The sequence below is a fragment of the Chelonia mydas genome, chromosome 5 (genome assembly GCF_015237465.2).
Source record: "Chelonia mydas isolate rCheMyd1 chromosome 5, rCheMyd1.pri.v2, whole genome shotgun sequence".
Classification (NCBI taxonomy): domain Eukaryota; kingdom Metazoa; phylum Chordata; order Testudines; family Cheloniidae; genus Chelonia; species Chelonia mydas.
The window spans coordinates 58,237,225-58,258,411 of NC_051245.2; the positions used below are offsets into that span (position 1 = coordinate 58,237,225).

At 38.8% G+C, this 21,187-nt stretch overlaps 2 long non-coding RNA genes across 2 annotated transcripts in view; both read right to left on the reverse strand.

Moving 5' to 3' along the window:
* The window catches only part of LOC119566742, a 114,113-nt gene that overhangs the window by 43,889 nt on the left and 49,037 nt on the right, over positions 1–21,187 (reverse strand). The gene's annotated exons all lie outside the window — the stretch shown is intronic.
* LOC122465987 lies at positions 1,361–5,909 on the reverse strand. Its single transcript, XR_006291162.1, has 3 exons — positions 5,900–5,909; positions 3,300–3,303; positions 1,361–2,514 (listed from the first exon to the last, which is right to left on the reverse strand). It is a non-coding gene; the product is annotated as an uncharacterized LOC122465987 (long non-coding RNA).

The following is a 21,187-nucleotide window of genomic DNA, read 5'->3' on the forward strand; positions in this document are numbered from 1 at the left end:
TTGCTGGGTAGTATTTACTCAGTAAAGTTGAATATCTTATGTTTGAAAACTATTGTTTCACTTTTGCTGTCCTCGTGTTTTGATATTTTTAAAGCTGAAAGAGTTTAAAGTTTAGTGCTGAGCTGTTGGCGGGAGAAGGTTTCGATGAATATTCTTCTGTAGTAATTCATAGACTATAGGAATTCAAAGGAACAAATGGCAATTCAAAGACATTGAGAATACTATAATTTTTGTGTGCACTTGTCTTCTCAGTATATACTGTAAAAAACACATACTTTTATAGCCATGTCCTGACAGCAAAGTACAGCAAGAATGCAAATTTAGGGAGAATGTTGAATAATGCAGTAGCTTGTTATGTGAGTAGATCTGATTGGTCCCCACTAAGATGTTGCCCATAAAAATGATTTCCCATGATAGCACTGGTCGAGGGGTAGGAGGTATATAATGTCCATAAAATGGGAGAACAAGGCTTACTTGAACTAATAATATCACGGCTGCACAGAATGATTGATGATCTTTAAAAAGGCCTAGATTGGTTTCATCTTTCTTCAGATTTTATCATTGACTTGTTCTTAGTCATGTGCAATCACTAAGGCCAAGAGAGGTAACAAGTGTTTGATGTATGATACTTGAGCCACTTTTGTCAGAACTGCATTTATTTTAAGCTGCACTCATTTTTGATACTCCTAACATGTATATGTTCTCTATGTTTATTTTTCTTCCAGATGATGGGATGGGTCAAGAGGTAAACCAAGCTCTCATAATACTAATGTTGCCAAAAACTGTAGTAAAAAGAAAACAGATCCTCCTCCTTGCAGTGGGACCATTTCCATTACAGATTAAATGTACTCAGAAGTGTGTAGGGCTAGCATCTTCCTGAGAGAACTTCAAATTCTTTATTCTTTGCTGTATGTGCACACCTTTCAGAAAGTTACTTATAGCTCCTAGAACATATTAACTGTTTCAAGTCACTCCATCCTTCACAATCTACAGAGAGCCACAAACACTCCTTTTATGTCAACAGAAATTTCAGTGGGGGAAAAAATATATTTGATTAACCAAATGGGGGGAAGGGTCATTCTAACTTGTTTCTGAATGTTTTCTTGTCGTCTACAGCTCAAACCAGATACCTGAATGAGTTGCTGGAAACATCCTTATCAGTAAAGTATACATAAAGGATTGTATATGTGTGAGCCACAAAATGTTTGGCAGAGGCCTAGAGGAAGGAAGGAAGGAAGGACAGAGAAAGAAAAGGATGATCGAATAGCTTTGTGTTGTAGCCCTATTCATTTTGGGAACTTTCTGTCATCCCTGTTTGTTCTGTTCAGAAGAATAATAGACAAACCAGTAGAATGTCAAATTTCTATGACTTGATTTCATTTAATGTATCTCATATACTGATATACATACATGTACAAATTATGTTACTGTATGTATACTTACATGCATATGTTATATAAGCTTATAGGTTCTCTCACTCGTGATGATTTTATCTCATGTAGAGTTTAATGGTCTTCTGTTTTGGCAGTTTAAACACTGTCTCAACATAGTTCACAAAATCAAGAGCAGTTTTTGGCAATTAATTTCTGCAGTCAATAGTATCCTCAAACTGGGCAACTCCCCTTGGAACTGGGAGCCACAACAGAAAAGACTGTGTGAGTGAAAGAGCAAGACAATTCATTAGACAATTCTGCAGCAGCTCAAAGTGGCGGGGGATGTCAGCCCCTGCTCCTGTGCTTCAATACTAATGAGAGTCATTGCATATTCATAACCCTAAATACAGTCGGCTTTTTATAAAAACTTTTGTCATCGAGGCTTCACGGCAAGTGCAAAGCGTTGCACTCTTCATGTCATGGCACTTCCGCCAAGTGCAAGAGCAAGATTGATTGTTTTGCAACGCAGCTTGACAGGGAACTAAGAGATACTGCCCCAAGGGTCCTGAAACTAAGCTTAGTTTGATTACAAGGCTCCAAGTAATCAAAGAAACAAAAGAGGAAAAAAGTGTTGTTGGGTTTGTTTTGGTTTGATTTGGTTTTTTTTTTTTTTAAGATAAAGGAATATTCCAAAGATATAGCTTTCTTTATTGAGTGTTCAGAGTAATTATCCATTAGGAGTTTAAAAGAGTTCATATCAATTTTTATCATGGAGGAAGAATAATAATAGACTCTAGCTAACTTGTTCCCATGTTGTAGGAACACTGCTGCATGTCTTAATAGATATGAATCTCTAAAACTGTATGAAGTTTCACGTCAATATCAATAGCAAAGATTAGTGAATTCAACTTGTCAGATATTAAAATCAGTTCTGCCAAGTGTTCTGCTACCCAGAATTCTCTTCTTGCAGGTTTCTTTTCATTTTCTTGGCAGTTTCCTCTTCTTTCCATAATTATTACTATTTTTATTATTCATTTTGAGAAACAACCCATCTACTGTGCTCGCAGTCAAATCCTGAGGGTCCACAGCACTCCGAACCTTTGACCTCTCCATACCTGTCTGCTGGGGCAGCTTAGCATCCCTGGAGTCAAAAAAGGGAAACATATGTTTCAGCACCCACTTTGAAAAAGCCCTGAGCATTTTCTCACTCATAATGATATCTTCAGCTGGAATGCCAGCACATTTCCACATCTTTTTGACAGGCAAGCAGACTATAAAATATACATAAAATTAAATAAAACAGGACATTAAAACAAAGGTTTCAAAATCTGATTACGTGCAGAGTTGGGGGGTTTTAAACAATTTCCAAATGTAGGCACTCACACAAAATATCTTCCTGGCTCCAGATAAATCATGGAATATTAGTGCTGAGGAGGTTTCTCACTAAATTGTTAAATATTTTAGTCATATGTATACAGACTTTGAAAATAGAGGAATCTTGTGGTTATGATTGATTGAGGTAACTGATTATCCACAGATATTTTAAGTGTTGAGACATTAAATTGTCAGCCATATCAGTTTGATTGCAGTAAAACATGAAAACATTGACTTTTGTCTAGTTAGAGAAATTTATTTTTCCCAGAATGACAATCCTTTAAGTAGAAACCAGGCAGCCTGCCAGCTCTCCATGTCATACATTGAAGTTTGCAAATGCAACCCATATTTTCAAATGTTTTTCAAGGTTCAATTAATGGTGCATAGGTCTTTTGCAAATAGTCTTGTAATAAACAGATTTCCAAACACTGCTTCAATCTTACTTAAGCTTTGTGTAGAATAGTATTTATTCATTATCAATAAATGAACAGCATATATAGTGGTTTGCATTCAAGGCATATAGGTAGTCAGAGCTCTTCACTTATGTAAAACATTTCTCTGAAAGAAACAGTAACCCTCTTTGGACTGCAGCTATATGAACAAGTTTGATTAATATGTTTTACAAGTCTGAAGTAAATGCTCATCATAACTGTCAGCAAGCTGACAGCTTTCAAAAAGAGCCTTTGTTCCCAGAATGAGTAATTTGTATGATCTTCTTTAAGATACCACATTCAGAACCTTAGAGGGGGAAGGTATTACATTCAAGTGAATTCCACTCAGAATGTGATTGCTGTTAAATCAGCTTTGTATTCTGGATCCTTGGTATATACACACTATTTGACAGAACAGCAAAAGGTTGGGGCTTTTTTTATATGTTGTTGTTGCTTGTCGGTACACCTGTGCATTTCATTACATTTCATTGTATTCATGGAGTTTTGTACCTCATTAGGAGAATCACAAATATTTGATGCCACATATAAGATTTTTTAAAATAAAATCCAGGTACTGGGACATTACATTAAGATCATAATAATGATGTTTTCGGTGACTGAGATCAGCTACTGAACAAGCTGGAAAGCGAGGAGGAAACAGAAAGATGGATGGCTAAGTTAAATCTTGTGGAACACAGGCAATCATCTATTAAATGTTTTCTCAAATGTTATATATAGTAACTAGTGTAGGAACATTAGTGTAGGAGTTACCACAGTGGAGGAGACCATTGGACTGTCTAGTCTGATATTCTGCCTCCAGAGATAGCCACTGAGGTCCTCGTGAAGGTGGAAAATGAGATAATCCACTATTGACCAGTTGTGATTGTACAATGGTGTGGAAAATATTTCATTCCTTACCCCTGCAGGCAAACATATGACTGCCTACCCTGAAGCTAATTAATGTGCCCAACTCTGCTGTTAGTTATATGGATGTAAATGTGGAACACTATTTAGTTTAAAAAGTTACTCCGGATTTATATCAATGCATGTGAGAGTAGTTACAGTTACAAAAGCTGTAGCCGTGCTGCCCTTTTACAGCATAAAGTGTCCATTTGTCCTACATTATGGGATTGAGCGAAATGTGCCCTTCATATTTTTAAAGCCCCACTGAAGTATGCACCAAATATTTTTTCTTTTATAGAGTAAGAGCTTGATCTAAAGTCTTAAGTCTACAAGAGTGTATCAACTAACATCAATAGCTTTGAATCAGGCCCTAGCTGCTTGTTTTTGCAATGTGACATCATAAGTAAGACCTGCCATATTTCTTACCATTTCAATTGCTCTTTTCAATCTCTGCCATGTCTCTTTTAAGGTGAGGTATCCAAAACTGGTTGCACTCTTACCACTGATGACATGCCACTGTTTGACATAACATCATGATAATATTTTCTGTCTTATTTTCCTGTTTAGTGGATCCAAGTATCCAGTCTGTTGTTCTGAGGTTGGGAGGGGTGTTTTGTTTTGGTTTTTGTTGTTTGTTTAAATCTGCTGTTGTGCACAAGGCAGACATTTTCAACAAGGTACCCATGATGTCTCCTAAGTCTTTATCATCAAACGTTCTTCCAACTCATGACCCCATCAATGTACACAAGAAATTTAGACTTGTTTAAATCCACCTGGAGTTTCCTATAATCTGTGTTCACAGACCTGCAAGCTGTTCTGCACCAGGGGACCTTGCATAGAGTCCCATTGACTTCAAGGTATAGGAGACCATCCATGCGAAGCAGATTGCAAGATCAGAGCCTATATTTATAAGCAGCTAAACCAACCTAGGCCTTGTCTACACTGCCGCTTTACAGGGCTGCAACTTTCTCGCTCAGAGGTGTGAAAAAACACAGGTTTCAGCGCTGTAAAGTGGCAGTGTAGACAGTGCACCAGCGCTGTGAGCTACTCCCCTCGTGGAGGTGGGTTTTTTACAGTGCTGGGAGAGCTCTCTCCCAGCGCTGCTGCTGCAACTACACAAGTCACGTTAAAGCGCTACTGCGGCTTACTAGTGAAGACATCCGTATCATTAGCTGACTTCATCAATTCACTATCAGCTTCCTCCTTCAAATCTTAATATTGATAAGGATATTAAAATTGGGAGGCATTGTCAATACAGAGGAGGAATATTATACAGAAAGATCTGGAGAACCTTGAAGACTAGAGTGATAAAAATAGGGTGAAATTCAGTAGTACATAATGCAAGGTGTCATAAATATAAAGGGAAGGGTAAACCCCTTTAAAATCCCTCCTGGCCAGAGGAAAAATCCTCTCACCTATAAAGGGTTAAGAAGCTAAAGGTAACCTCGCTGGCACCTGACCAAAGTGACCAATGAGGAGACAAGATACTTTCAAAAGCTGGGAGGAGGGAGAAAAAACAAAGGGTCTGTGTCTGTCTGTATGCTGCTTTTGCCAGGGACAGAACAGGAATGGTGTCTTAGAACTTTTAGTAAGTAATCTAGCTAGGTATGTGTTAGATTATGATTTCTTTAAATGGCTGAGAAAAGAACTGTGCTAAATAGAATGACTATCCCTGTCTGTGTGTCTTTTTTGTAACTTAAGGTTTTGCCTAGAGGGATTCTCTATGTTTTGAATCTAATTACCCTGTAAGGTATCTACCATCCTGATTTTACAGAGGTGATTCCTTTACTTCTATTAAAAGTCTTCGTGTAAGAAAACTGAATGCTTTTCATTGTTCTCAGATACAAGGGTTTGGGTCTGTGGTCACCTATGCAAATTGGTGAGGATTTTTACCAAACCTTCCCCAGGAAGTGGGGTGCAAGGGTTGGGAGCATTTTGGGGGGAAAGACATGTCCAAACTACATTTCCCAGTAAACCCAGTTAAAGTTTGGTGGTGGCAGTGGAAATTCCAAGGGCAAAGGGTAAAATTAATTTGTACCTTGGGGAAGTTTTAACCTAAGCTGGTAAAAGTAAGCTTAGGAGGTTTTCATGCAGGTCCCCACATCTGTACCCTAGAGTTCAGAGTGGGGGAGGAACCTTGACACAAGGTCATGAACTTAGGGTCTAATAATAAAAAATTCTACTTCAAGCTGAGGGAACCTCATCACTTGGAAGCAACCGAGGAGAAGAGAGATCTAGGTGCGTGGCTCAATCAAAGGAAGACTATGAGGCACCAGTGCGATGCAGCTATGAAAAAGGAAAATGCGATCCTAGGACATATCAGGTGAGGTATTTCCAGTAGAGAGAGAGATGTATTAATACCATTGTACAAGGCACTGGTACAACCTCATTTGGCATACTGTGTGCAGTTCTGTTCACCCATGTCCAAGAAAGATGAATTCAAACTGGAATAAGTGCAGAGAGGGGCTACTAGCATGATGAAGCGAATGGAGAGCCTATTTTATGAGAGGAAACTGGAAGAGCTTGCCTTGTTTATTCTAACAAAAAGAAGGCTGAGCAGGGTTAGGATTGCTCTCTACAAGTACATCAAGGAGGTAAATACCAGGGAGGGTAAAGAGCTATTTAAGCTAAAGGACAATGTTGGCACAAGCACAAATGGGTACAAACTGACCATGAACAAATTCAGGATGGAAATTAGAAGGTTTCTAACCATCAGAGGTGTGTAGTTCTGGAACAACCTCACAATAGCAGTTGTGGGGGACAAACAATTTGTTTTAAGATAGAGCTGGACAAATTTATGAGTGCAACTGTATGATGAGGATGCTTGCAATGGTAGGAGGCAGGGCTCAGCAATCCTGAGGCTTACTTTCAGTTTGTCTCATGCTTCAGGGTTTCAGCCAGCCACCTGCAGGGATCAGGAAGGGATTTTTTTTCTCCCCAGTGTCTTCAGATGTGGGGGTTTTTTTATTTCCTTCCTCTGAAGCATCAGGGATGGCCACAGCTGGCAATGGGACACTGGGGCCTGTGGGCCAGGGCTCTGAGGTGGCACCGAGCTGTCAAGGTTCCTTCCCCACTCTGAACTCTAGGGTACAGATGTGGGGACCTGCATAACAACCCCCTAAGCTTATTTTTACCAGCTCAGGTTAAAACTTCCCCAAGGTACAAACTATTTTACCTTTTGCCCTTGGACTTTATTGCTGCCACCACCAAGCGTCTAACAAATATATAACAGGGAAAGAGCCCACTTGGAAATGTCTTTCCCCCAAAAATCCTCCCCAAACCCTACACCCCCTTTCCTGGGGAAGGCTTGATAAAAATCCTCACCAATTTGCATAGGTGAACACAGACCCAAACCCTTGGATCTTAAGAACAATGAAAAAGCAATCAGATTCTTAAAAGAAGAATTTTAATTGAAGAAAAAGTAAAAGAATCACCTCTGTAAAATCAGGATGGTAAATACCTTACAGGGTAATCAGATTCAAAACATAGAGAATCCCTCTAGGCAAAACCTTAACACAAAAACAGGAATCTACATTCCATTCAGCACAGCTTATTTTATCAGCCATTTAAACAAAACAGAATCTAACTCATATCTAACTAGATTAGTTACTAAGTTCTAAGACTCCATTCCTTTTCTGTTCCCGGCAAAAGCATCACACAGACAGAGAGAACCTTTGTTTCTCTCCCCCACCCCCTCCAGCTTTGAAAATATCTTGTCTCCTCACTGGTCATTTTGGTCAGGTGCCAGCGAGGTTATCTTTAGCTTCTTAACCCTTTACAGGTGAAAGGGTTTTTTCCTCTGGCTAGGAGGGATTTAAAGGTGGTTAGCCTTCCCTTTATATTTATGACATGAGCATTCTGTCTCTCAGATGCTTGGCTGGCTGGCTCTTGCTCACATCCTCAGGGTCTAATTGATATGTGTGGTTGGGAAGGTGTTTTTCCCCAGGTCATATTGGCAGTGACCTTTGGGGTTTTTCACCTTCCCCTACAGTGTGTGGGTGTGGGTCACTTACCAGAAGTATCTGGGTATATCTCACTTAATCATGTCCCTGTCATAGCAGGGGCCTCAAGCACTGGTCCACCTTGGTCTCTCCTGTTCTCTGCTTGTGGGACATAATAGTCTAGTGTCCTGTTGGCTGTAACACTTTCCTTTAATTTTGGTGGTTGGATTTATTGTGTCGGTGCTGGGTGGTTTTGGTGTCCTGTGATATGCTGGAGATGAGACTAGATGATCTGATGGTCCCTTCAGGCCTTAGAATCTATGACTCTATTAAATAACACTGTTGATCACTGTATATACACCCTCTATTAACTTCCGCTCGCTCTGAGGAGAAACGATTCACTACAAATCTTTGTCTCCTGTCACTTAACCAATTTGAATCCAAGATAAGAATCTGCCCCTTTCTCCATGGATATTTATTTTCCTTAATGTTCTCGTATGATCATCCTTATCAAGATTTCTGAAAAATCCAAATAATTTATGTCCACTGGGTCACCTTTATCTGCTATATTATTAACTATTTCAAAGAATTCTAACAAGATACAGAAGCACAAGTTTTCTTTGCAGAAGTTATGCTACTTTGACCCTATCAGGTTATACTTCTCCAAGTACTGTATTATTCTCTTCTTAATTACACTCTCAGCAGTTTGCCTAGGATCAAGGTGAATCTGGAATCTCACTTAGGTCCTTTTTATTAAAAAAAAATTGTTACCTTATGGTAACTCATCAGGAAGAAGGTAGGGGTTTTGTGGGGGTGTGCAGGGTAGGAATACATTGCATCTTCTCACCAATATCTCCACTACTTCATACTTCGTTTTCTTCATAACTCTTGGATGAAATAGTCCAATCCTGGTTATTTACTATAACTGAGTTTCTCAAATTAGCTTTCTCCTGACATGCCAGTCTGTTAAGGCCACATTCTTATTTCCTGTGAAAAGTGACCTTCGAATAGAAGTTAGAGGAAGTTCAGACAAGAGGTAGAAAAGTGATTTAGAGGCTGAAGAGATGGAAACTAGGAAAGACTAAATTATAAGTACGTATAAGGTGGCTGACAACTAAGAAGATACATGATAAAAATCTGCACACATCTGAGGGGTTTAACACTACAAATTAATTGGAGTCATTGCCATTAAAATATCAACCCTGAGATATCTATACTAACAACAGAACATAAGATATTGATGTATAACTGCTAGAGAATGTTGACTTTTAATGACAACCATTGTAGAATAGTAAAAGGTGGTAATGGAATGAAATTAAGAAAGAGAAAGTAGAAGCTGAATGTTTAGAAATATTTCTTGACAATATAATCTATTGGACAGTGGAATAGTCTCCCCAATTTATTGGTGGAATCCCCATCAGTTTAGGATGTTTAAATCTATACTGGACAAAACTCCAGTAAATAAATGGAACGATCCATGATTGACAGGGAGATAAACTGTGACCTAATAAGTCTTTTTAATTTCTAATCTCTATGATTCTATGAATTTCCCTTCCATTCTCTAGAATAAAGACTAATGGGAAATAAATGACTATATAAATTCTCTGTTAATTCATCCTCCTCCTTAATTACTCCCTGACCCTCAGGCATTCTAGAGGGCTTGCAGTTCACGTTTGCAGTCTTCGTGCTTCTGATCTATTTAATATTATTATTTTTCAAGAAATCTTAGGCTATTTTTAATTCCTATAGCTTGTTTGCCCTTTTTATTCTTAACTTGCATCTTACCTTTCATTATGCGCATTCCAATCCATATATGTTGTTCTAGCCAGATTTCTATTCAGTAAAATGTTTTGAGCCCAAAGAAACTACCAAACTCCATTGAACCAGGGCAGTATGACTCTCCTCATCTGCACCTTTTTTTCTTTTTGATCAGTAGTCCGCGCCACATGAACATATATTCCTCAATATAATGGGTTTTATTCATGACTCAGCTGGGTATGAAGGGGGTTCACCAGTAGGATGATTCATCCCTGGAAGAGGATGGTTTTAAACTCTGCCAGGTGTTCCATAAGAATCCCATCAGCTAAAGCTGCTTGACAAATGCACTGAATCCGCTAATCTTATGGCTATACAGGTTTGAATGCCCCTGTCAGTGCTCCCCATTATCTGGCCTACAGCAAGTGGCTTCTATCATTGCAGTTTCCCCCTCTCCTTCCAAGTGAACTTTATATTGCCAGGGACCTAAAACCCAGTTTCTCCCAGCAGAACGCAGAGACTGAATCAACACAGGCTGCAAAGTGGCCCAACAATTGAGGGATGCTGATGGCTGGAACTGGGGAAGAGGATCTGACTGGTGCCAGGGCATTTATCTGTTCCAAATTCCTGTGCCATAGGGAAAGTCAGAATTGCCAGGTAGGTAATTTTCCCTTCTTAAATGGCCACCTGGCTGTTTCTGTGGTGTCCAACATTTGTACTTGCCCTTCTTTGTGCTAGTGCCCATTCTCCTCATAGTTATGAAATGTTCCTTTCTAAAGTATCACTGAATTCCCGCACCCCGGTAATTCTGTTGTGGCAGCTAACTTAATTTTGTAGTGCACTGTTACCCAGAGAAGCACTTACTTTCATCTCCTAAAATATACCATGGTCTACTGACTTAAGAAGGTATTTCTAGAGCTACCATTTCCACAATGTTGAATTCAAGAGTCACCTCCGCTTTTGTAGGCTCAAAAACAAGGTGCCAACAAATCAGAAGTAAGGAATGTGTTTGCCTAGTTGTCTCTGCAACTGTATAAACTCCTTAAACTATTTACCGCTATTCACTCAGCCTGCCTTACTAATCCTCACTGGCTTCCCAGTACTATGAGTCATGATGATGGCCTCACCATTTACTCACAAAAACCTCAGCAGAAAATCCCAGAAAGCAATCGGAACCCATGCAGTCACTCACAGGCTCTGATTTTAGACCAATGTTCTCAGAGTCAATCACTCCTCTTGCTACATACTCCTTCAATATACTTTTCAATTTGATCTATCTTGCATGTAGTAGGGTTATAGGTGATCTGATGGGATATCTGGCACATTTTTCAGGCATTGTTTATGTTAACGTTCGTTATGTTATCTGGGACATGCTGCAACAAAGTTTCTGGCTACATTTTGCACTGTGTCAAGTACATAGCTAGCGCTGACGACTCATTTGTCATGTTATAAATGAGGGAAATTTCAGGTGCGTCCTTAATTTCAATGTTGCTCAAATAAATTAAAATAGTTTTATTTCAGCTTTATTTAAATAACTATTTCCAATTGCCCAAAGGAAGACATAGTGACAAGTGTTATGCTTGATTTAGCCTTTGTGTTTCTCTTTTACTTCGCTTAAAAACTGAACAGTTGGATGAAAGATGCGTCTAAGTGAGATGAAGTGACTAAAAACAATTCCATTATATAACTGTTGTAATAATACCAAGTAGACTGACTGTAAGCCATTAGCTTTATTTCCTCAATTCTGCTCTATTCTGTTATCTTGTATATCTGATGGTCTCTTTCACTGTTCATGTAAGGGAATAACTGGTACTGACAACAATTTCCTCTATCTGAAGTAAAATAATAGTAACCAAATACTGCTGTGAAAAGTTTAATCACAACAGAGTGAGGTTCATAATGCCACCATCAGACCAAACCACATTTTGATCAATATTCTAAAAGACTTTTCCTACCAGTCTCTTGGTTCATAGTGACACACCCCGGTAGTTAAATGGGCATTGTCCTCAGTTTTCATGACACAAAGGTAGTGCTCACACTATTGCTAGAAGTACTAATACCTACATCAATATTTGCATTTGTTAGTGTAGATGTAGCCTAAAAGGTTCACATTTTTTATGGAAACAGATGAGTTTTGCCCTTAATTGACTTAAAAGTTGTTTTTTCCCCAAAGGAACATTCATTTACTAAAACTTCCAACTATTTTAGGGCAAGAAAGCCTAAAGTCAGTGGCTTCGGATTTTTATTTTTAATTATTTGAGGCTAGAATGTGCCAAGAGGGTTGTTACAAGGAGGAGGAAGAAAAAAAATGTCTTAACCTCTGAGGATAGGACAAGAAACAATGGGCTTAAAGTGCAGCAAGGGAGGTTTAGGTTGGACATTAGGAAAAATGTCCTAACTATCAGGGTGGTTAAACACTGGAATAAGTTGCCTAGGGAGGTTGTAGAATCTCCATCCTTGGAGATTTTTAAGAGCAGGTTAGACAAACACCCATCAGGGATGGTCTAGATAATACTTAGTTCTGCTATGAATGCAGGGGACTGGACTAGATGACCTCTTGAGGTCCCTTCCAGTCCTATGATTCACATGCTGACCATGGTAATAAGTGAAGTAGAGGGGCACCACTCCAACGGGAGGCTTGGGAGGCATTCTGAATGCCTCTTGGGGCTTCCTTGTTGCACAGGATTGGAGTAATTTGCAACAGTCCTTTATGGGCAGCTTCACTGGCTGGGGTGTGGGGAAGAGCAGCCATGGCTCCACCTACTCTGCCCACTATGCTGCTGTGGGGAGCATCTGGCCTACAGCAACTATACTCTCCAGGGCTGTGATTCAGGTAACCTTAATCTAGGCTGTGCAGCATGCAGCGAATTCTTACTCCCTCCTAATACTTTGTGTGGCTATGTTAGCTCTTGGTACTATCTAGCCCTGTATGACAAAAATGATTCATGTTAATCTGGCACATACTACTCAGAAGAAAACTAGAAGTCCATTGTAGGCGATATCCCTTATTAAACTAAACTGAAAAAATATATAGTCATTTTCATACTGGAGAGTGGTTCTCAAAGGCTTTTTGTCTACTAGTTTAGTGAGGGTCATGGGGGAGGGGGATGATTGTATTTTAATTTTGAAATGAAAATATCATCCTATAACTTCAAAATGAAGAATTAATTATATTTTCTTTTTTGAATAAAAAAATGTAAACAAATGATCTAGTTCAATTATAAAATAGTTTCCTGTGTATCCCATATTCAGTGATTTTTATACTCCAAATTTCACAAGGATATTCACAACATTACTAAGAAAACAAAGCAGTCTAACTGACTAGACAAAAAAACTCTGTTCAAGTAATATTAGACTGACATAAACCCACAAAAAAGGAAGGTCAGAAAGCCAAGATGACATTCTGTCTTTAACTCATATTGTTGTGTCTAGTTTTTGAATGTTTTTTGTAACTTTTTGAATGAGACTGTTCTAAAATCATGGACAAAGAAGAAGAAAAATCCTTCCCTTCTATAATTGTTTTATAAGTTAGAGCATTCCAGAATTATAGAACCGTTTTTTTTTTTTTTAAATCATACATACAAACCCAAAAAAATACAAAATAAACCTAAGGAGCAAGTATTCATACATAAAAATTGCATTTGCTTATTTGGCAATCTCTCTTTAAACATTTATATTATTTTTTCTCTAGTGCCTCTCCAGATTTCATAATCTGCTCCAGAAAATCAGACAGTTTCCACTCTCAGCACTCCTCCATGACATTTTCCTTCAGTCCTGGCAAAAGCAAAACTTCCACTAAAACATAAGGTCATATTTTCATAGGTTTTCCCTTTCGTTGCCATACATAGTACATTAGCATACCCAATCAGATAGATAGCCACACTTCAATTACCTGACTCACATGAGCAATTAGCTATTAGCAGGTATAACTGTGTTTTGAGTGCACGCTAATGGGGTATGTTCAAATTTAAACTAATGCAAAAAAGGCATTTGAAAAGTATATCCTATATTGATGTTATTGTTTTCCAGGTAGTTATAAAAAATTGGTGACAGTTATCCAACAAAATGCTTCTATATGTCATGCAAATAGAGAGCACTATTTTATAATCGTTCCTCAAGCAAAACTACTTCAATGGGACTTTTTCTGTAAAAAGACTGCAGGATTGAGACCAGAGTTTTAATCTGTCCATTATTCATATAAAACCAATTCTGAAGGGTGTTGTGCTTATGGGTCTGAGGCATTTATATATCCTTTTATTTTATTTCATTTTATTTTTAGCAACTATGGGAACTACAGATGTAGCACTAGCCCAAATATTTAACTATTATTCTCATGTCCTTTCTTTTGGATGCTATAGATTTATGCTTTAACGTCTGCCTGAAAAGCAGTCAAACCCAACCTCTTTAGCAGAAAGTTTAGCCTACTGCAGAAGCCTAAAACATAGGGGTATTTAAAAAAAAAAAAAATCCAAGTCTTGTTCTTGCAATAGCAAGTTACAGACTTGCAAATGAGCTCTTTGCCACACATGCGCCACAATTCCCAAATCTCAACCCTATCAAAAGGAATATATTCAGTGCGCATTTCTTCCAATCTAGGGAGTTATTAATTTCCTTTGAGGGCCGCACATGGAGGAATGGACAGTCACACGGTTTGGCAGCGTTTGATTTACAAGCAAGAAAAATACATTGGTGTCGTCAGGTCGTCCCCTGTCTCTTTTGTTGTGTTGGAGGGTCTCCCCCGTCACTGGTTGGAAAATTCTTTGGCCATCCTTCTAATCAGTAAATTTTGGTGGGACAGGGACATGTATTAATTCCCATGGGGATACTTTTCTTCATCTGACCTCTGGAATATATCTTCCTGTTTCATCTCTGGAATGCACCAAGGAGAGCACAATAACTGTGGGCCAATATGCTTAGTCACCAAAAGGATACATAGGTTACTATGTACAGAATAGTGATCAAACTAGGTGGCACTCTCTGACTGGCAAGGAGATGAAACTATCCCTTCCAAATAGGAAGTCGCTTTCATGGGTGCAGAGCCCAGGAAAACCACAGAATCTCTACAGACCATCAGCCACAGAGTTTCAATCCGTCAAATGTGTTTTTATCAATACAATTAAAATTTAAATACAAAAACCAAAAACAAATAGCTCCAGTTTCCTGAAGGGCCAGCCTGCTGCCCCATGCCCGGTCACAGGGCTTGATGTTGACTCAGCAAGTTAAACCTACAATACTGAATGTCCTGAAAGATAATCTTCACCAAGAAACAAGCAAGACATTTTCTGTTGAAGTCCTGCATCTTTGCAGTGTTTTGTCCTTGAATATCTACCACATCACATCTATCTGGCACCTTTCAAGACATGGCCGAAGAGGTTTTGTTTTGTATCTTATTTTTGAGAAACTTTATGTAATATTGTTTGCACATTATATGTGGGCTTGGGAGGAGGTACAGTTGTGGTCTTTTAACTTGGTTTTCCTGCTCTGGGTTTACTGACTATTTTGCTGGGTGTTATAATTGACCTCATTTGGTTAATTATTGTAATTTTTTTCTGTTAAATATATGAAAGTGTCTCAAATAAATACATTGTTGTAATTAATTATTATTAATTGTCATATAGTTAAAAATATTGTTTTATTTGGGGAATGCCATTTTTCTTAAAAAATTCAGAGATGATTCATCACACTTCGCTTTGTTTACATACTGTACCTTAGCAAGTTAAGCAATAAGATGCAACAGAAATGCCATTATTTTAATCAACTGAAGCGAAAAACTTTGTAACTAACCTGTAAATGCAGCTATTGCATCACAGCCACACACTATAGAACACCTTATAGCAATTACATGAGTTGTTCAATTGCAATAACAATATACATAATTAATCAGCAACAAACTTTAATAATATCAGATCAAATATTGAGGTTATTAACTCATTTTTTACTCAGTTCTCTCTTACGTAAACATCCACCGTAGTAATTTTAAAGACTAAGTAAAGACTTTCAGATTTGGCCCAGTGCTAATAGATTTATTCTGAGCTTTTTTCTCTGCTGTTAGACACTATATGATGCCATCGCCAGTTAATTGGAACGTTTGCTTTAATTCCATTATTTTATAAGTGAAGTCTGAAGACATTTCCTAGGATGACAGATATTTTACTAGTTTAAGCTCATACGAGATATTAAATACAGCTTTACAATAAAGATTACCAGACAGAATGGTTTTAATTAATTTAGAATTAATCTGATGAAAAAATATATTTACTACTTTTTCAATAAGACAATGCATTTATGAGGAGGGAAAAATTAACTCACTACATAAGGCTCAGTCCTAAGGTCCTTATTCAGGAAAAACTGCTGCTGAAAGATAGTTTTGCCTGAGTAAGGAGTGAGTAAGGACTGCAGGATTTGACTCACAGAGACTAATCTGTCACTGAACAAAGTATAATGGAAGCAAACAAGGGCGTTCTTTCCTCCCAGCATGACAGTTATTTTTCTACATTATGATTTTCTACACTGAGTCAGCGCATCAAAGTTCTTCTGTTTATAAGACATCAGCACCACATTTGCTCAGCCCCTATCCATGTAAAAAGTAAGCCCTTGGTCACAACACTGAATGATTTATTTTAAAAATATACTCCAGAGACTGTGAATTAGACAGCTTGTAAAATAGTTACCATGGCCATAAAGAAGCATTCTTGCACCTGATTCAAAGAAATAGAACTTTGTGATTTTGACTCCAGAATTAACCCAATATGTATTATTCAAGCTGTATAAATTTAAAAGCTAAAAAGTACCAATGAAGTATCTCTGAGCTGAGAGGCATTGAATGTACAATGCAACTGTGACGCTGGCAGACCAGGTGACTGCTCATGTCAAAGCCCCTAACCTCATTGACCATCAACAAATACATAACTGGAAACCAATCCGTGTCACTTGTGTGTTGTTAAGATAGGTATTGGACTTATGTGATTTCAGACTGGGGTACACAAACCCCTCATCAGGGGGCATGCAAGAAAAAATCCTGTAATGGTGGACAATGCATCATATTATCCCTGACAGACCTTCTTTTCTGTTTTCATAGGCATATTATGAACCTATCTCAAATGGCAGTATGCGATTCACTACATTATTTGGAAAGAGGTATGCAGCCTAAAAATTTAAAAACCAGTGTGTATAGTGTTTAGACTTTACGAAACGCTTGTAAGTTGCTGCCTGCATTAATCTCATTTGTGACCGCTATATCCCATGCAATAAGGTAATACTTATGTGCTCTATAACTGTAAAATGCTGGTTCTGAAACTATGCAATTCACCAAACAGGAAAAAAACTTCACCTAATGCAAAAAGCTGGATATCTACAGACGGTGTTATCTCCTGCTCATCAGTAACGATTACTGAATCCAAATGGGCCATTAGGAAACAAAGACTTTGTTGATTGTTCCCTGTTTATAGGACATCAGCACCGCCCCTGAAGAGGGTACAGTGCCCAAGCCTTCTTCCTATCACAGCTTCAACACTGGGGGAAGGGAATAAAAATGCCGGTTAAGGAGAACTTTTTATTCCTATGCTGGCTGAACTCTGAGGGGCGAAGATTTCTAAGCATAAGCAAGGAATCCCCAACTGTTTAGCTTGTGTTAGTCATAAAAGATATAGAATGTTTGCTTATTATAGAAGTTTCTATTATCATTTGTAATTTAAGACATAACTCGTGTGTGTGTTACCTGCTTTAACCTTGTAAATAATTCAATTCTTTTACCTAGTTAATCAACTTTTAGGTAGCTTGCTACAGGATTGGCTACAAGTGTTGTCTTTGGGGAGAGAGCTAGGTTCAGTTGAACGTGGAATGCAAGTGACTGATCCTTTAGGACTGGGAGTAACCTGAATATTGTTTTGATTTTCAATGGAAGGAACCACCTATCACAGAGTCAAGCTTGCCCGGGATCGAAATGCCCAAGGGAACTGTCAGTGACTCCATGTTAAGGCTGTATAGTGCCCGAAGAATTTACACTCTTTTACTTGGTTGGTGAGTTCTTATAGAATTCATCATCAGTTTGGGGTTGGTGCCCTGCTTCTTAACAGTCTGCCCTGAAGTTGGCATTCTTGCTCTTCAGCCACTCCAGACAGCATGACAGCAACCATGCCAGCAGAGTTCACTCTCTGAAGGCCCCAAAGACAAGTGTTTTAAATGGAAACCCCAAATTCATACAAAGCCAGTGGTCTACCCTATTCTCTGTTAAACCTAACACAGACTTTCGTTTGGAGGAATTTTACTGTAGGAAGTCACTGGTAATTGAAACTATCACTATGACAGCTTGGTTGTGACAGAACAAGTAAATTAGAGATTTTTACAGATAAAGGATGGACCAAATTCAGCCCTGGTCATTAAACTCCATTGACTTTATAGTATATAATAAATAGTGCCATGAGGAAATGCTCAGATTGCAAGTGGATTGTTAGAAGTTTATTGTGGCAATGGATTCAACGTACTGAGAAAACCTGTTCTGTCTGCTAATGCTTTCTACTGTAAAATCAGTCTGATGCCAACCTTTGTGGTGACTGGAACTAAAGTGCAGGAAGTAGTCTGATACTACTGCAAAATACCTTCTAAAACCCAATACATGAAGAAATGATGAAAGTATGCCGCATGTCACTTACCCTGCAAAACATGTTGGGCCCAATTTTCTACAGCCTTTTGTAGATGTGGATGTGCAATGTGGATATGAACCAGTACCAAATCAGTATTATGGTGTGTATACCCATTTTACGTTAATCTGAATGATTACACAAGGCACAGAGCAAATAAAAATTAGGCCCATTGAACTTATTAAAATATCCAGGAAAAAAATCATGATTTTGTGAAGCTCCAATATAAGTATGTTTTTCATAACTTAAAATGTTCTGGGTCAGGAAAATATAATGCAAAAGGTCCAAGAGAAAAATAGACAACACAAATAAAAACATATGGAAGAATTGAGAAAGATGTTAAAATTTGGCTTCTACAAATCAGAGCTGTAGCAAAATTTTTCTTCTTGCTATTTGGTTCAGGGTTTCCTAGCATATTCTTGCTCCAGCATTTCTTCCAAAACTGCTGCACTATCCCACTCTTTCTAACACCAGCTACAAAAAGTTTCACTCTTGTTATCTCTCATACAACTCTTTCTCAAGATAAAGGAGGAAGATGAATGGGCAGGCAGCCAGAACAGTACTGGTAGGGTTCAACAGTATGACTGACTTTTCTCAAGTTAGCAACCAAGGCTTACACTGGGCTGAGTATAGAGAGGTGTGCATTTCATAGACACAATCCAAAGAACCAAGAGCAGCAAGTCCAGGGATTAATATAGTCTCCTAATTCAGTGTAATGGTTGGACCTATGAGAGTGGCTCTGACCATTTTCTCTTTCTTTCATTATGTTTGACATTCTGGAGCTTGAGATTTATTGATGTACACAAGGATCCTGTGGCAAGGCATGGGGAGGATGAGACTTCCCCAATACTCAACATGAAATTAAGTGATATCTCTTTTGAACTTATTTATGTGTTGCCATGTCTTATTGTGATGTAGCCTATTATGACGTAGTGAAAGGACCCCTATGTTCAAGAGTGGGTGTTTAAGCCATTGCATCATAAACATATTTTTCATTGATCATGCATTAATATACAATGGCCTAGCTCCTCTGCTGCACCAAAGGTCAGCTTGGTGCAGCAGAGAAGCAGATATGGCCTCCTGGCTCTAAGACCAGATTCTTGCTGAGGGCTTCTTTAACCTACCCCAGTTAGCACTAGTCTCCAAGGGAACATATACCAGCTGGGGATTGCCAGGGCACAACATGATCTAGCCAGCCCCCTAAACACAGCCTATCCCCAACATGCCAGAAGGGAGAGGATGTCACAGAAGCTTTGAGTATGTCAGGTCTGCACCAGCTGCTAGCATCCCCCTGTTAGGAATAAGGATCCACAGGTAGCCTGTTTACCTGCTACCTTAACCCCCAGGCAGTCTAACAAGTGCAGTTGGGCCCCAACTGAGCCACCTGATTGGCCAAACCACCTGATTGGCTGAGGGGATCTGTAGACCTCCTCCTACGATGAGCAGCAGCAGCCATGTGGTGGTAGCTCAAAGCATTTGCCCATGGCTCTATTAGCTCCTGTGCCTGACTGTTTCCACCCCCAAGCCAGGTGATTCATTACTTCAGCTCTGACCCTTGGCTCTGGTTTCCGGCCACTGACTGATGCTCTAATTCCTAGGCACAACCACCCCTGTCCTGGTCCCTGGCCATCCCCATGCTGGACAAATTCTCAGCTGTCCAGATCCAGCTGGTTTTGCACCACAAAAGCAGTACAAAGGGTCCAGAATACACTAGAGAATCTGACCTAGTGTCTATTTCTAATGACTATTTCTTACAGGCATAAACGTACAGTTTTATTTACAAGAGGTGGGCTTCTGGTACTCTACCTTTCTAGAGGTGACTCATCTAAATGTACACTAGGTCACATCACCACTACAGAGTACTGCCAAAGTCAGGAGTTTTACATTTTGTCTGATGCTGAAGAGCCATTGTTAGACACAGTACATAAATGATTAAAAGATTAGATAAAGGACCCAATTTTGCACTCATACAGAGACAAGTGTTGGTAATGGATTCACTGTACTGAAAAACCTATCTGCTAATGCTGCCTTACTGGCAGTTGTACGTGGGTTCAGAATTGGATCCACATAACCACTTATTAACTCAGTGTTGCCCAAAGTGTGGGGCATGCCCCCCTGGGGTACACAGGACTAGCTAGGAGAGGAACACAGGAGATATATAAATGAAATTGAGTAAGGTAGGCCTTTAACAATACATGCCTGCGTCAGGGAGTAGGGGCATGCAGTTATTTTTATTTTCTTGATGTGGGGCTCAGTTTTCCAAATCCTTATCCCATGGATAGGACATATAGGTAGCACTGGATTTCTAGCCGCTGTACCATGAAGCAGTACAAAATAAATAAACTTTTTATGTTGTATATTAAAGTTTCTGGTACTTCCTCCTCCCCACAAAAATTACATACACAGAATATGGACATTTCAAACAACAGCAGTAGCAATAAAAAATTCTGTTTTTCTTTTTTACTTACTTGGTGTTAACTTAATGATATGTGACATTGCTATCAGTGCAGTGCAATAAAAATGAAATGGTGCCCAATGTGCACAGACACTATGGAAATTTCAAATGACAAGAGCAACAACAAAAATTATACTTTTTCTTTTCTTTCTTATGCCCTTTGCATTAACTTAAGGATATGTGACTTTGCTATCCATGCACTGCAGTAAAAATGAAATTGGTGGCCAATGTGCCTAGACAGAGCCTTTAAATACAACAAAAATAAAATTATACTCCTTTGCATCATGTAAAGGATACATGATGTTAGGCACAAATT